This window comes from Schistocerca piceifrons, chromosome 2 (assembly GCF_021461385.2).
Source record: "Schistocerca piceifrons isolate TAMUIC-IGC-003096 chromosome 2, iqSchPice1.1, whole genome shotgun sequence".
NCBI lineage: Eukaryota > Metazoa > Arthropoda > Insecta > Orthoptera > Acrididae > Schistocerca > Schistocerca piceifrons.
The window spans coordinates 183994418-184008553 of record NC_060139.1 but is presented as its reverse complement, the minus strand read 5'-3'; the positions used below and the strand labels follow the sequence as shown (position 1 = coordinate 184008553).

General features: G+C 43.7%; 1 non-coding gene across 1 annotated transcript; it reads left to right on the top strand.

The window, feature by feature from the left end:
* Positions 1-5597: 5597 nt before the first annotated feature.
* On the top strand, positions 5598-5670 carry Trnat-ugu. Its single transcript has one exon. It is a non-coding gene; the product is annotated as a tRNA-Thr (tRNA).
* Positions 5671-14136: the final 8466 nt, after the last annotated feature.

The following is a 14136-nucleotide window of genomic DNA, read 5'->3' as shown; positions in this document are numbered from 1 at the left end:
ATTGGTCGTAAGTGCTGACAGCCGTGCTGACAGCCAATGAGAGGCGAGACGGTTGGCCGCCTAGCGAGGAGATATAGTTTTGAGTGTGGGAGAGTGAGAGGAGAGTCGCGAGCTAGCTTTGATTGGAGGCGGTTATGCTGGATGTGACTATTTGCATTATGTGTAAGATGAAGTATTGGGATGACTTCCGCGTTATGGTCCAGTGTTAATGGTATCTGGTAGTGACCAGAAACTGTTTATGAAAACTTTAGAGTGTTGTGATAATTCGTTCCGACGAAAATCGCGAGTGAACTTTGAATTATATAGCGTGGCGGAACTGAGTATATTCTTACTGAGTATTTTATGGCGAGCATAAACTTTAACTAGAGACAACCACTGAATATAGTGTGCAGAAGTAATTGGCCGATCATTGACTGTGTTACAAGTAATTGGTTTCGGAATTTGGGAAGGTAAAAGTTCTGGCTGTTTTAGGTATGGTGATAACTGTGAGCAGAAACTTTAGTAATCTTCGTAAATGTGAGCTGATGATCTTGCTTAACGGCAATAAAGATCTATTGAGGGTTTAAATTTGAACTTCATGTTTAAAGTACGAGTGACATCCCCTTTCCGAATCATTTCTTTAAAGTACATAGACAATTTTCAACAAATTTTACTTATAGCGGCCTCCGGCGTGTAGCTATGAGGTTACAGTTTCCTCAACACTGCTTTTCTGTGATCTCGTAAGTAGCTGCAGTCAGGAGTTTACGTGCGAAGATCTACCGCTGTAAAGAGGTAGGTGAACAAAAAATTATAAAAGAAACTGCATTGCAGCAGCAAAGTATAATCCGTCGCAATTGGAGCATCGCACGCACGCACGTAAAAAATCCGTAGCATGCAGCGTCAAGGGTAACCGCAGCCATGGTCTCCGAGCTGATAGTCCATGCTGCTGCAAACGTCGTCGAACTGTTCGTGCAGATGGTTGTTGTCTTGCAAACGTCCCCATCTGTTGACTCACGGATCGAGACGTGGCTGCACGATCCGTTACAGCCACGCGGATAAGATGCCTGTCATCTCGACTGCTAGTGATATGAGGCCGTTGGGTTCCAGCAAGGCGTTCCGTATTACTCTCCTGAACCCACCGATTCCATATTCTGCTAACAGTCATTGGATCTCGCAGCAGTGTCGCGATACGATAAACCGCGATAGGCTACAATCCGACCTTTATCAAAGTCGGAAACGTGATGGTACGCATTTCTCCTCCATACACGAGGCATCACAACAACGTTTCACCAGGCAACGCCGGTCAACTGCTGTTTGTGTATGAGAAATCGGTTGGAATCTTTACTCATGTCAGCACGTTGTAGGTGTTGCAACCGGCGCCAACCTTGTGTGAATGCTCTGAAAAGCTAATCATTTGCATATCACAGCATATTCTTCCTGTCGGTTAAATTTCGCGTCTGTAGCATTTCAAGTTCGTGGTGTAGCAATTTTAATGGGCAGTAGAGTAGAACGCCTAGACAGACAGCAATTTAAAGAATGGTTCAAATGGCTCTGAGCACTATGGGACTTAACAGCTGTGGTCATCAGTCCCCTAGAACTTAGAACTACTTAAACCTAACTAACCCAAGGACATCACACACATCCATGTCCGAGGCAGGATTCGAACCTGCGACCGTAGCAGTCTCGCGGTTCCGGACTGAGCGCCTAGAACCGCGAGACCACCGCGGCCGGCAGCAATTTACCCCCGTTTCCTGGAGAGTGGGTTTGCGGAGAATATACAGGGTATTTCACAATTCATCGTTCACACTTCTGGGGGTAGTAGGGGGGACTTAAAAGATCAAGTTTTACATAGGACCCCATGCACGGGAACGTCATCCAACGACACGTCAAAGTTATAAGCGCCACGCCGCTAAACGTATTTACTTATGTATACAGGGTGGTTCCGTGATGATCTTACAAACGTTCTTGGATGATGGAGAAGGATAAATGTACCAGTTTCAGGTAAGGATTCCTGTACCAGAAACGAACGAATCGAAAGTTATAAGCGGAATCCGTTCTGATACGTCTGACAGTGGAATACATGTACTAGTACTGTTGTTGTCAAGATTGTACTGTAGGCAACTTTCACAGGTTGTAGTAAGCACGTAAACAAGAAAAAATGTCCAGTAGACATGGGCTCTAAAACGCATACCTTAACAGCAATGAGCACTTGTCCATCTTCGCTACTGTGAAATACATCTCCTCATCTGAACAATAGATACTACCACCTGCGAAAGTTGCATATCCCACGATTTTAGCTACAACAGTACCGGTACATGTGTTCCACCGTCAGAGGTATTAGAACGGTTTCCTCTTATAACATTCGACTCGTTCGTATACGGTGCAGGAATCTTAACCCAGACTGATACATTTATCCTTCTCTATGATCCTAGAAAGTTTGTAACACCTTCACGGAATTACATTTTCAGGCGCCGATACCTATAACTTGACGTTCTGAAGCGTCGTCGGATGACGTTTCCGAACATGGGTTCCTTACAACATCTTGAAGTGTGTAACTTGAATTGTGAATCATCCTGTATGTAAATACAGAGGGGTCCAAAAAAATGTATCAACTGTTTAAAAGTCCATAACGGCAAACTAATTGACGGAGTTGTCCCATCTTTGGTAGTGTAATACACTCCTGGAAGTGGAAAAAAGAACACATTGACACCGGTGTGTCAGACCCACCATACTTGCTCCGGACACTGCGAGAGGGCTGTACAAGCAATGACCACACGCACGGCACAGCGGACACACCAGGAACCGCGGTGTTGGCCGTCGAATGGCGCTAGCTGCGCAGCATTTGTGCACCGCCGCCGTCAGTGTCAGCCAGTTTGCCGTGGCATACGGAGCTCCATCGCAGTCTTTAACACTGGTAGCATGCCGCGACAGCGTGGACGTGAACCGTATGTGCAGTTGACGGACTTTGAGCGAGGGCGTATAGTGGGCATGCGGGAGGCCGGGTGGACGTACCGCCGAATTGCTCAACACGTGGGGCGTGAGGTCTCCACAGTACATCGATGTTGTCGCCAGTGGTCGGCGGAAGGTGCACGTGCCCGTCGACCTGGGACCGGACCGCAGCGACGCACGGATGCACGCCAAGACCGTAGGATCCTACGCAGTGCCGTAGGGGACCGCACCGCCACTTCCCAGCAAATTAGGGACACTGTTGCTCCTGGGGTATCGGCGAGGACCATTCGCAACCGTCTCCATGAAGCTGGGCTACGGTCCCGCACACCGTTAGGCCGTCTTCCGCTCACGCCCCAACATCGTGCAGCCCGCCTCCAGTGGTGTCGCGACAGGCGTGAATTGAGGGACGAATGGAGACGTGTCGTCTTCAGCGATGAGAGTCGCTTCTGCCTTGGTGCCAATGATGGTCGTATGCGTGTTTGGCGCCGTGCAGGTGAGCGCCACAATCAGGACTGCATACGACCGAGGCACACAGGGCCAACACCCGGCATCATGGTGTGGGGAGCGATCTCCTACACTGGCCGTATACCACTGGTGATCGTCGAGGGGACACTGAATAGTGCACGGTACATCCAAACCGTCATCGAACCCATCGTTCTACCATTCCTAGACCGGCAAGGGAACTTGCTGTTCCAACAGGACAATGCACGTCCGCATGTATCCTGTGCCACCCAACGTGCTCTAGAAGGTGTAAGTCAACTACCCTGGCCAGCAAGATCTCCGGATCTGTCCCCCATTGAGCATGTTTGGGACTGGATGAAGCGTCGTCTCACGCGGTCTGCACGTCCAGCACGAACGCTGGTCCAACTGAGGCGCCAGGTGGAAACGGCATGGCAAGCCGTTCCACAGGACTACATCCAGCATCTCTACGATCGTCTCCATGGGAGAATAGCAGCCTGCATTGCTGCGAAAGGTGGATATACACTGTACTAGTGCCGACATTGTGCATGCTCTATTGCCTGTGTCTATGTGCCTGTGGTTCTGTCAGTGTGATCATGTGATGTATCTGACCCCAGGAATGTGTCAATAAAGTTTCCCCTTCCTGGGACAATGAATTCACGGTGTTCTTATTTCAATTTCCAGGAGTGTAGTTTGTAATTCCGGCAATCGCCACACAAGCGTTGTATTGCGTTGTTTTGTTTTTTCAGATGACAGTCGCCAGATAGTCAGTGTTTTGTTCTTAGTTGCACTTAGTTACTCGAGTAAACATGGCTGGCGCAAGGCTTACATTCGCTGAAAGGAAGTCAGTTTTGAAGTGGTATTTTAAGTACGAAAACATTTATGAGGTTCAACGGCAATGGCGAAATGATTATCAAACAGAGCCACTGACACGTTTAACGATTCGTCGCATTCCAGACAAATGTGAAGCCGAAGACTGTGTTAAAGATGTACACAAACAACGATCTGGACGACCTGTAACAGTAACAAGTCCAGCTAACTCCCGTCGTGTATTACAACAATTCACTCGCTCACCACAGAAGTCTGTGAGACAGTGTGCCCGTGAAACTGAAGTGAATCGCTCAAGTGTGTGGCGAATTTTGAAGGCAGCAAAGTGGAAATGCTACATCCCACGATTGCTACACGCATAGAACGAGGACGACCCAGGTCGTAGAATGGAGTGCTGCGAGTGGTTTACTAACATGGTGCGCAACGATGAAGAGTTTACAGAGATGATTGTGTGGTTTAATGAGGCACAGTTCAAACTCAGTGGTACAGTAAATCGCCACAATTGCATCTACTGGGCCGCCGAAAATTCGAACGTCCATGGAGACAAAACTGTGAATTTGCCAGGAGTAAATGTGTGGTGTGGGTTGTCTTACCGGGACTTGATTGGGCCATTCTTCTTTGACAGCACAATTACCAGTGAGGTGTACCTTTAGAAGCTTCAGACATCCATTTTACCTGCCATCCGAGACGTGGGTGGAGACAGAAGAGTTTACTTTCAACAAGATGGTGCCCCAGTCCACTACCAAAATCGTGTTAGTTAGGTCGTATCTCGACGAAAATCTACCAGGAAGATGGACAGGCCGTAGAGGTGCTGTGGAGTATTCACCACGTTCCCCAGACCTAACTCCTCGGGACTTTTACCTGTGGGGAACACTAAAGGACGTCGTTTATCGACAAAAGCCACGCACATTGGATGAACTGTGAGAATCCATCATACATTCATGTGCAAATACCCAACTGAACACGTTGCAGTCAGTAGTTCGTGCTGCAGTTCGGCGGCATCGTTTGTGTGTGGATGTTAATGGTGACCATACAGTGATATCTTTAAGTTGGGCTTTAAGCTACACTTTCACCAAAAATGAGACAACTCCGTCAATTAGTTTGCAAGTTATGGACGTTTAAACAGTGGATACATTTTTTTGGACCCCTCTGTATTTGCGCACGGTGTACGGGAGACTAGTTCCAACTTTGTTATGCCGATGAGACGATGACGTGTGCTAAGCGAAGGAATATGTACCGTTGTCAGGGAAGTCGGTCGCGCCAGATACTAACAAGATAAGAGTCGCCAAATACTAACAAGATAATAGTAGACCAGGCAGTGTTGAGTCATCCCAGTAGCGGACGAAGCATTAGACATTTTGGTGAGGAAAGAAGTGTCATCTGCCTCCTTAGCTCAGGGGCTAGAGCACTGGTCTTGTAAACCAGGGGTCGTGAGTTCGATTCTCACAGGGGGCAAACATTTTAACTGGAACGAGGACATGGAACTCGCACAGTCGGTGCTCTGCATGTGAACGAAGATTTCGTGCAAGAATTTGTTTGTGCGCTGATTTAAGACTGGACTGTGTGTGATGTGACGGAAGCAACATGTGCTCAGAACTTAGTAATGGTCGAAGTTGACATCACAGTAAATGAAATCGCATTATTGTACGTGTCAGCAATCATTATTACTAGTTAATTTAGTTTTCGTACTCGATCACATTTCATTTGTTCTCCAATTATGCATCTGGACGCGAAACGCCATCCATCAGTATCTCTCATTGTGAATGGACAACATCCAGTAGCCAGCAGTCATCTCAGCTAGTGCATACCAACTGTACTGATTATCTTACATCTGGAAGACATCGTATAATTTTTCCCTGGGGTAATCATTTAGTTACGGCGATTGTTCAAATTACATAAACCACAATACTGAACAGTTTAGTGTCCACAGTCATTACCTCACTCGTCTCTGCGGCACAGTCAGTACACATTTGTCGGCGATTTTCCGAGATTTCAGATATCTGTCCACTTTGTGCGCTACCTCAGACATCACTCTCAATCGGAAAAAACGGACAGAAATATGAAATTTGAGAATATCACTGCTCAGTGTCAAACGACGTAGTTTCAATGAACAGTAAACTATTTATTTTTGTGTTTTGTGTACTCCGTTTAATACGTCACCGAATCTGGACAATGCTCGTAACTAAACGGTTATTCCACGGAACAATAATTATAGGACGCATTCGAGCTGGGTGTTACCCATCCAAAGTGAAGGATTCTGTTGATGACCTAAGAAGAAACGCGTAAAACAAGGGCGAAACTTTGGCGCATGTTATCGAGACTACAACACAAAAACTTCGAGTTTTAAAAAAGTCTGTGTTTCAGTATTGTAATGTGGCAGCTCTCATGATCGTAAAGACGAAAGGGTAATTACTGTGAATGGATTTATTCAGCTGTTCCAGTGGACAGATGGTATAATTAAGCCAGTATTTGCGATTTTTTTAAAAACAATATTGACTTTCGGACACATTTTTATATATTAAAAGCCACGCTGTGTACGTCAAATTCCCGATGCAGCTCGGTCAAACGCGTGGAACTCCTGTTGGCAAAACCCCTACGACTTTTAAAATAATGATCCCCGAAATTCTCGGCAGTTTGAAGTGGATTCGATGTCTTGGAAAGGCGATCTTTTCTGCATCTCATTTCATGCAAACCAGGACACGTAAAATGATTTAGTTCCTGTCACCGCACACGGATTCTTGAGCACATGAAGCTGGTGAAAACTATTTTCAGATAACTTTGTTTGCTACGTAGATTATGCGGGAAACGTATAAGAAGTCTTAAGATACATCGACGTTGACAAATAGCAGTCACGCGGTCACCGTGAGCGTGAAGCAAGAAACTCAAGCCAGAAAAAGAAATGCTTAAAAATGCAAATGTATTTTAACTGAAATATTTTTGTCCTAATAGTTACACCACACCCATTGGAAACAATTCTAAAAATTGGCAACCTCGCTATCATGGCATTACGACGGCTTTACATGTCAATGCAACAAAGTACTCAGAACTGCCTAGGCGACGCTTCCCACCGTTGTAGGCGAATGAGAACGATGTAACAGAAAAATGGAGATATCAGTGCAATGAGACATTTTTGTATTTCTCTATATAATTTATAATTACGGACTGCGATAAAGTACAAAGTAATGGTCAGAATAAGCAAGGGAAATTTAAAAGCTGATATGCCAAACGAAAATTTTCGTTTTCAATCTCATTTGTTGATTAAATCTTAATTTACACAATAAAATTTTATACAGTTAAGTAATATGCGATACAGACTTTTAGTTCTAAAATTGCTCTAAATTCTATTTATGCTAGTTATCACTAAATTTATCCTTGTAAGTCTTGCACCACAGGTAATGCCCAGGGTCTTCTTCTTATTCGGTGGCTGTGCAGTTCTTTGTGAACCTTGGCCTCTTCACCAATTCTACGCCATTTTTCGTGATATAGTGCTCGAGCATTCTATCGCCTACAGCCCAATTTTGCAGGTCCTCTATGACTCCATCTACCCATCTGGTTGTCCGTCGACCCCACCTTCTTTGATCCCTCGGATTTCCATCCACTATCGTTACTTCCGTATCGCCCACCTGTGCTACGTGTCCCGCTCACCCCAATCTGGCTGAATTCACTATTCTTCTAATTGATGGATCTTTACACTGAGGTGACAAATATGGTCTATCGATATGCACATATACAGGTGGCGGCGGTATCGCGTACATCGGTGCATTGGCGGAGCTGTCATTTGTACTCAGGTGATTCATGTGAAAAGGTTTCAGCCGTGATTATGGCCGCAAGATGGGAATTAAGAGATTTTGAACGCGGAGTGGTAGTTGGAGCTAGACACATGAGACATTCCATTTCGGGAAAGTGGAACGGTAGTTGGAGATTAAGGCATGAGACTTTACATTTCGGAAAACGGTAGGGAATTCAATATTCCGAGATCCTCAGAGTCACAAGTGTACTGTGAATACCGAATTTCAGGCATTACGTGTCACCACGGACAGCGCAGTGGCCGACGGCGTCAATTAACGACCGAGAGCAGCGGCGTTTGGGTAGATTTGTCATTGCTAACAGACAAGCAAAACTGCGTGAAACAGCCGCAGAAATCAATGTAGGGCGTACAACGACGTATCCGATAGGACAGGGCGGTTGAAATTTGTAGTTATGGGGTATGACAGCAGACGATGTCTTTGTTAATGGCACAACACCGCCTGCAGAGCCTCTCCCGGGCTCGTGACCGTATCGGTTGGACCCTGGACCACTGGGAAACTGTGGCCTGGTCAGATGAGTCCCAATTTCTGTTGGAAAGAGCTGATGTAAGGTTCGAGTGTGGCGCAGACCCTTGTGGGTCAGCAAGGCACTGTGCAAGCTGGTGGCTCCATAATGGTGTGAGCTATCCTCTGGTCCAACCGAACCGAGCATTGACTGTGTAAGGTTCTCTTATGTTTTCTGCTGTCGTAAATATTTCATCTTTTCTGTGCTAGGAGAAAGATGAATGAGCCCACTACGTGAGTAGTGAATAAGATCCTTGACTCTGTGTTTAGTTTTACCAGTGGCTAGTCAGTCGGTTGTGTGGCGCTGGGGCATTTTTATTTGAGGCATAGTAGCGAGCAGTTGAGGTTTTTCAGAGAAAGAGATTATTTGTGAATCTGGGAGAAACTATCTGGAATACTTTATTATGAAGATGAAAACTCAATGGTAATACTTCCTTGTTCTTTATATTGACGGAGAAGATTGTGATGAATTTTGAAGGTGTGGTTGTAGTTTCTTTGTGATGAGAAAATCTTGTAATTATTAGAGACTTCTTATGTCCTGCACTTTTTGTCAGTAATCAGTCTGATTTTTCAAGAACGACTTTCTCCATCAGGCACAAAACAGCATGCTTAAAAAGAGGAAAGTCACTTTTATTTCAGCGCTTTGAGCAAATAGAGTGTAGTCAGGATTATCAGGTGTCTTAATATCTAGAACATTAATTTTCAGTGAACAGTGTTTGTAATTTCAAACAGTTATTTTCTTACGATTAGAGCAATAATTTATTTTTGTGGATATTCCAAGTGAAACATGGCACTTCATATCACGCAGCACTCATAATGTGCTTCGGTACTGAGTTTTACTTATATAGCTTTCACTGAGCACACAATTTCCTTTCGCATTTAATTAGATTAACTTTCTTTATTTCAGATTATGCATTTAATTTAAAGTTTTAATTCGCGATACTTTTCACACTGGGCCAACCAGCAGTCAGTTTTGCTGAGCAATTGAATACTCATTATCATCATCATGAAAATTTCCTTTGGGCCTTTGTCCCACTTCAACGCGGGGTCGGCCCAGTTACTGTGGATCTGGCGATGTTACTGTCACTGTCGCCACTCCGTATCCACAGGGATAGAATGAGTGTACCCCTGCTGTGTGCGTCTTGTGGATGCCATGAAATAGTGCGAATATTTTCAGATGTCTGCGAGTCGTTTAGCTGAGTCGGGACATGGGGACCAGCCCGGTATCCACCTAGTGGGATGTGGAAAACATCCTGAAAACCACATCCAGGCTGGCCGGCATACCGGCCCTTGTCGTTAATCAAATGGTTCAAATGGCTCTGAGCACTATGGGACTTACCATCTATGGTCATCCGTCCCCTAGAACTTAGAACTACTTAAACCTAACTAACCTAAGGACAGCACACAACACCCAGTCATCAAGAGGCAGAGAAAATCCCTGACCCCGCCGGGAATCGAACCCGGGAACCGTCGTTAATCCTCAGGCGGATTCGATCTGTCCAGCTACATGGAGACCATTTGCACCCATCATGGACTTCATGTTCCCAAACAACGATGGAATTTTTATGGATGCCGTGTCACTGGGCCACAATTGTTCGCGATTGGTGTGAATAACATTGTGGACAGCTCGAGCGAATGATCTGACAAGGCCGGCCGCTGTGACTGAGCGGTTCTAGGTGCTTCAGTTCGGAACCGCGGTGCTGCTACGATCGCAGGTTCGAATCCTGCCCCGGGCATGGATGTGTGTGATGTCTTTAGGTTGGTTAGGTTTAAGTAGTTCTAAGTCTAGGGGACTGATGACCTCAGATGTTAAGTCCCATAGTGCTTAGAGCCATTTGAACATTTGATCTGACAACCCAGGTCGCCTGACATGAATCCCATCGAACATTTATGGGTCATGATCGAGTAAGTCAGTTAGTATACAAAATGGTGCACCTGCAAGACTTTCGCAGTTGTGAATGGCTATAGAGGCAGTATGGCGCTATATTTCGTCAGGGGGCTTCTAACGACTTGTTGGGTGCATGCCATGTCGAGTTGGCTGCAGTACATTGTGCAAAAGGAGGTCGGACACGATATTAGGAGGTATCCCATGACTTATGTCACCTCATTGTACATGTGGTGTACAACCCATGATTATACCTACTGCTTTCAGTGGTTGGGCTAACGATACTTTGATGTACCTACATTCCAAAGGATCCTTTGATGTTAATGACAAAGTTTCTGAAGTATATGTAAGCACTGGTCAAGGAGCAAGGTGGGTATGTCATTTGATTTTGGCAAGTTATCGATGTGCACGGCAGAGAGAGAGAGAGATAGAGAGAGAGAGAGAGAGAGAGAGCAAGTAATATTAATGTTAAGCAATCTTTGGTCTTGTTGTGGCATTGTCTTTGCGTTTGCGCATTCTTAGTTTAAGTGTGGCAGTTGATGACGTATTGTGTTAACTTGTGATTGTATCTGTTAGATGAAGAAAGATTTATTCTAAAGGACAACGAGGCCGAATATGATGTATACACTGAAAGGCGAAAAGAATATAACTTTTGATTTTTTTTTTTTTTTTTTAAGGGAGGAAGTTTGAAGTAAAACTTCAGCACTGCGCAACTAATTTGTCGGAATGATTATTGTCAGCTAATTAATTTTGTTTACTTGCTCAGAGCTGAGAGATAGGCGGCCTCGTTTCCCTGAGTCATGCATTAACATATCAACTGATTAAGCTGTTTGCTTTGTATAGGAATTCTCTGATAATATTGTACCCTTTTCAAATCATTGTTCACTTTCTTAAGCATAGTATTGTTCAGACCAATGTTATGTGTGAGATCAAGTGCTATTCTACTCAGTCTTTTTGAATACATACTTCATTCTAAAATTGTTTTCTTGGAATATAATTACTTAGGAGCTGTTAAACTCCCCATCCCATTGCTTAAAGAAGCTTGATCATTACGCATTACGAAATTGCACCGTAAGGTATGCAACTGTTTGAATATTGTTTGGAAATTTTATTCAAAAAATAAAATATAGCGTAGCCGCTGCCTGCTTGCCGTTTGCTGCTGTGTTTTAGAGAAATCTGCAACAATGTTGTCAAGACGCGAGGTAACTGGAAATTTTGATTAGTGCCAGATAATTACTTTAGTTCAGTTGAGGTTTAACAGCCGTAAAGCATTTTTTAAAATGCATTTCAACTATCAGCTGCTTATGTGTTCCATTGGTCATCTACCGTTTTCAGATATGAATGAAATTCTGCTAAGACAAATTATGTTTGTACAGCTTTACTGGATAACTTCGGTACTCTTTCGCATCAAAGGAATATGGGATGCTTTTAACTAATCTGTTGTAATCTGTATCTTGGATGATGGTTAATAGCCGAAACCGGTAGATACCAATGGGGAAAAAACAGCCGATGGTTAAAGTGCATTTTATAAAAAGTTATATCCAGTCCAGTTATAGCTCAATTCAAATTAGGTTCTGCTTAGTCAAAGGTTAGCATACGAGTCTAAGTTGGATAACAGTTGTGAGTTCGTAGTTTTCAAAATACGTCGACTTTTTAGACTGGTAGGTAATTCTGGGCTAAGTTTCATTCAGAAACATATAGTGGGGAGCTTACATTACAAATATTTTATAAATAGTTTAAGTGGCGAAAGAGTTAGTACGCTTAAGGAAAATAGTTTTTTGTATGCAAAATAGGCTCTGTTGACTGCTGCTAACACGTGTTTAATTACGTGAGGGATGTCATTTGATTGGGGGTCTGTTGATCCGAGGTATTTAAACAGATTAATTCTCTCAAAACTGTAACTGTGCATTGATATGGAAGATGGCATGTTCTCGTTGCGAACCTTCCCATCAGCCATACATTTTGTTTTGTACGTCTACTAGTACGAGTATATTATATCTGCATGACTACTGTACAGTGCCTACCAGAGGTTTATCGCACCATCTTCAGATTATTCTATGCCGTTCCACTCTCTAATAGCACATGCGAAAAATAAACGCTTAAATCTTCCCCTTACGAGCTCTGATTTCTCTTATTTTATTAAGATGATCGTTTCTCCCTACGTAAATTAGCGCCAACAGAGTATATTCGCATTCAGAGGAGTTAGGTGGAGATTGAAATTTCGTGAAAGATCGCGGCGCCAGGTTCTCATTCAAAATGGTCGAAAATTCGATTTTTATTGCATTTTTTGGACAATTATATTAGATTTACATATGATACTTGAAATTACATATTATACTTATAATACATGAAATTTGTAAATATTAACTATTTTTTGTAAAGCCACAAAGAGAGAAAAAAATCCCCAAACATTGAAGGTGGGGTTACCACCATATCGTTAAATTTAAGATTATCCTTAGTATGTCTATTCATTGTCTACAAAAAACACCAAACTTTGCCAATTTTTTGCTCATTTGAATGATAACCTGTTTCGCGATAATTGAGCAGCCCTTCTTTGGAATTTTTCGATGTCGTCCGTCAATCCTATATGGTAAGGATCCCATACAGCACAGCAATACACTAGCTGAGGACTCACAAGCGTAGTGCCGACAGTATCTTTCTGTCGCATCTTTTAAGTGTTCTGACAATAAAACTCGGTATTTGGTTAGCCTACCCCACAATATTTCAATGTGATTATGTTGTTCAATATTCTGATCCGTGTTCCTGCTGGCCTGTTCAAAGACGATGAATGTCTCCTCCACCGTCTTCTGATTTCTTGTGACTATGTCTGCTGTATATCGTCGACTAGCCTAGGGGTCTACGAGGTGTATGAGGAAAGTAATGAGACTGATGTTTTACCTACTAAAGTTTTTATTTTTTCAAAGAAGTTCCCTTCAGCAGATATACACCGGCGGAGTGGCCGTTCCCAGTCTTGGTAGCAGCGCTGAAACGCTTCGACTGGTAGCGCCTTTAACAAGTCGGTCACATTGTTTTGAGGTGTTCTCCGGAGTCTCAAAACGACGCCCTTTTAAGACATTTTTCAATTTATGGAAAAGAAAAAGTCACAAGGGCTCAGATCAGGTGAAATAAGGGGCTGTAGAAGAACAAGAATGTCTTTTGAGATCAAAAATTCAGTGATGAAAGTTGTCGTGGGAGATGGGGTGTTGCCATGACAGCATCCATTTGTCTCCTATGTCTGGTCTCACTCATTTCGCCCTTTTCCTGAGCCTTTCATGGATGCTTTTGTAAAACACCTGGTTTACAGTTTATTCAAGAGGAAAATATTCATCCCGCATGATCCCCTACTGTCAGAAAAGCAAATCAGAATTTGATCTCTCGTTTGCTCATTCGAGCCTTTTTCGGCCGAGGAGATGTCTCGGAGTGTTGCCCTTCACTTTCCCGCTCTCTCTCAGGATCGTACTCAGAAACCCAGGATTCATCATCCGTGATCACTCGACTGAACCATTCGTTGTCATTGAAAATCCTATCAAGAAAATAAACGCACGCGTTTTTTCGATTGTCCTTCTGCTCAGATGTGAGGCATTTCAGCACCATTTTAGCACAAACCTTTCGTATATGCAAAACTTCGCTTAAAATTTGATGTACAGTGAAAGTGTTTAGAAGGTCACTCATCGTCATTTTTGTTAAATTTCGGTCTGATCACACAAGAGAACGCACACCTTTGAT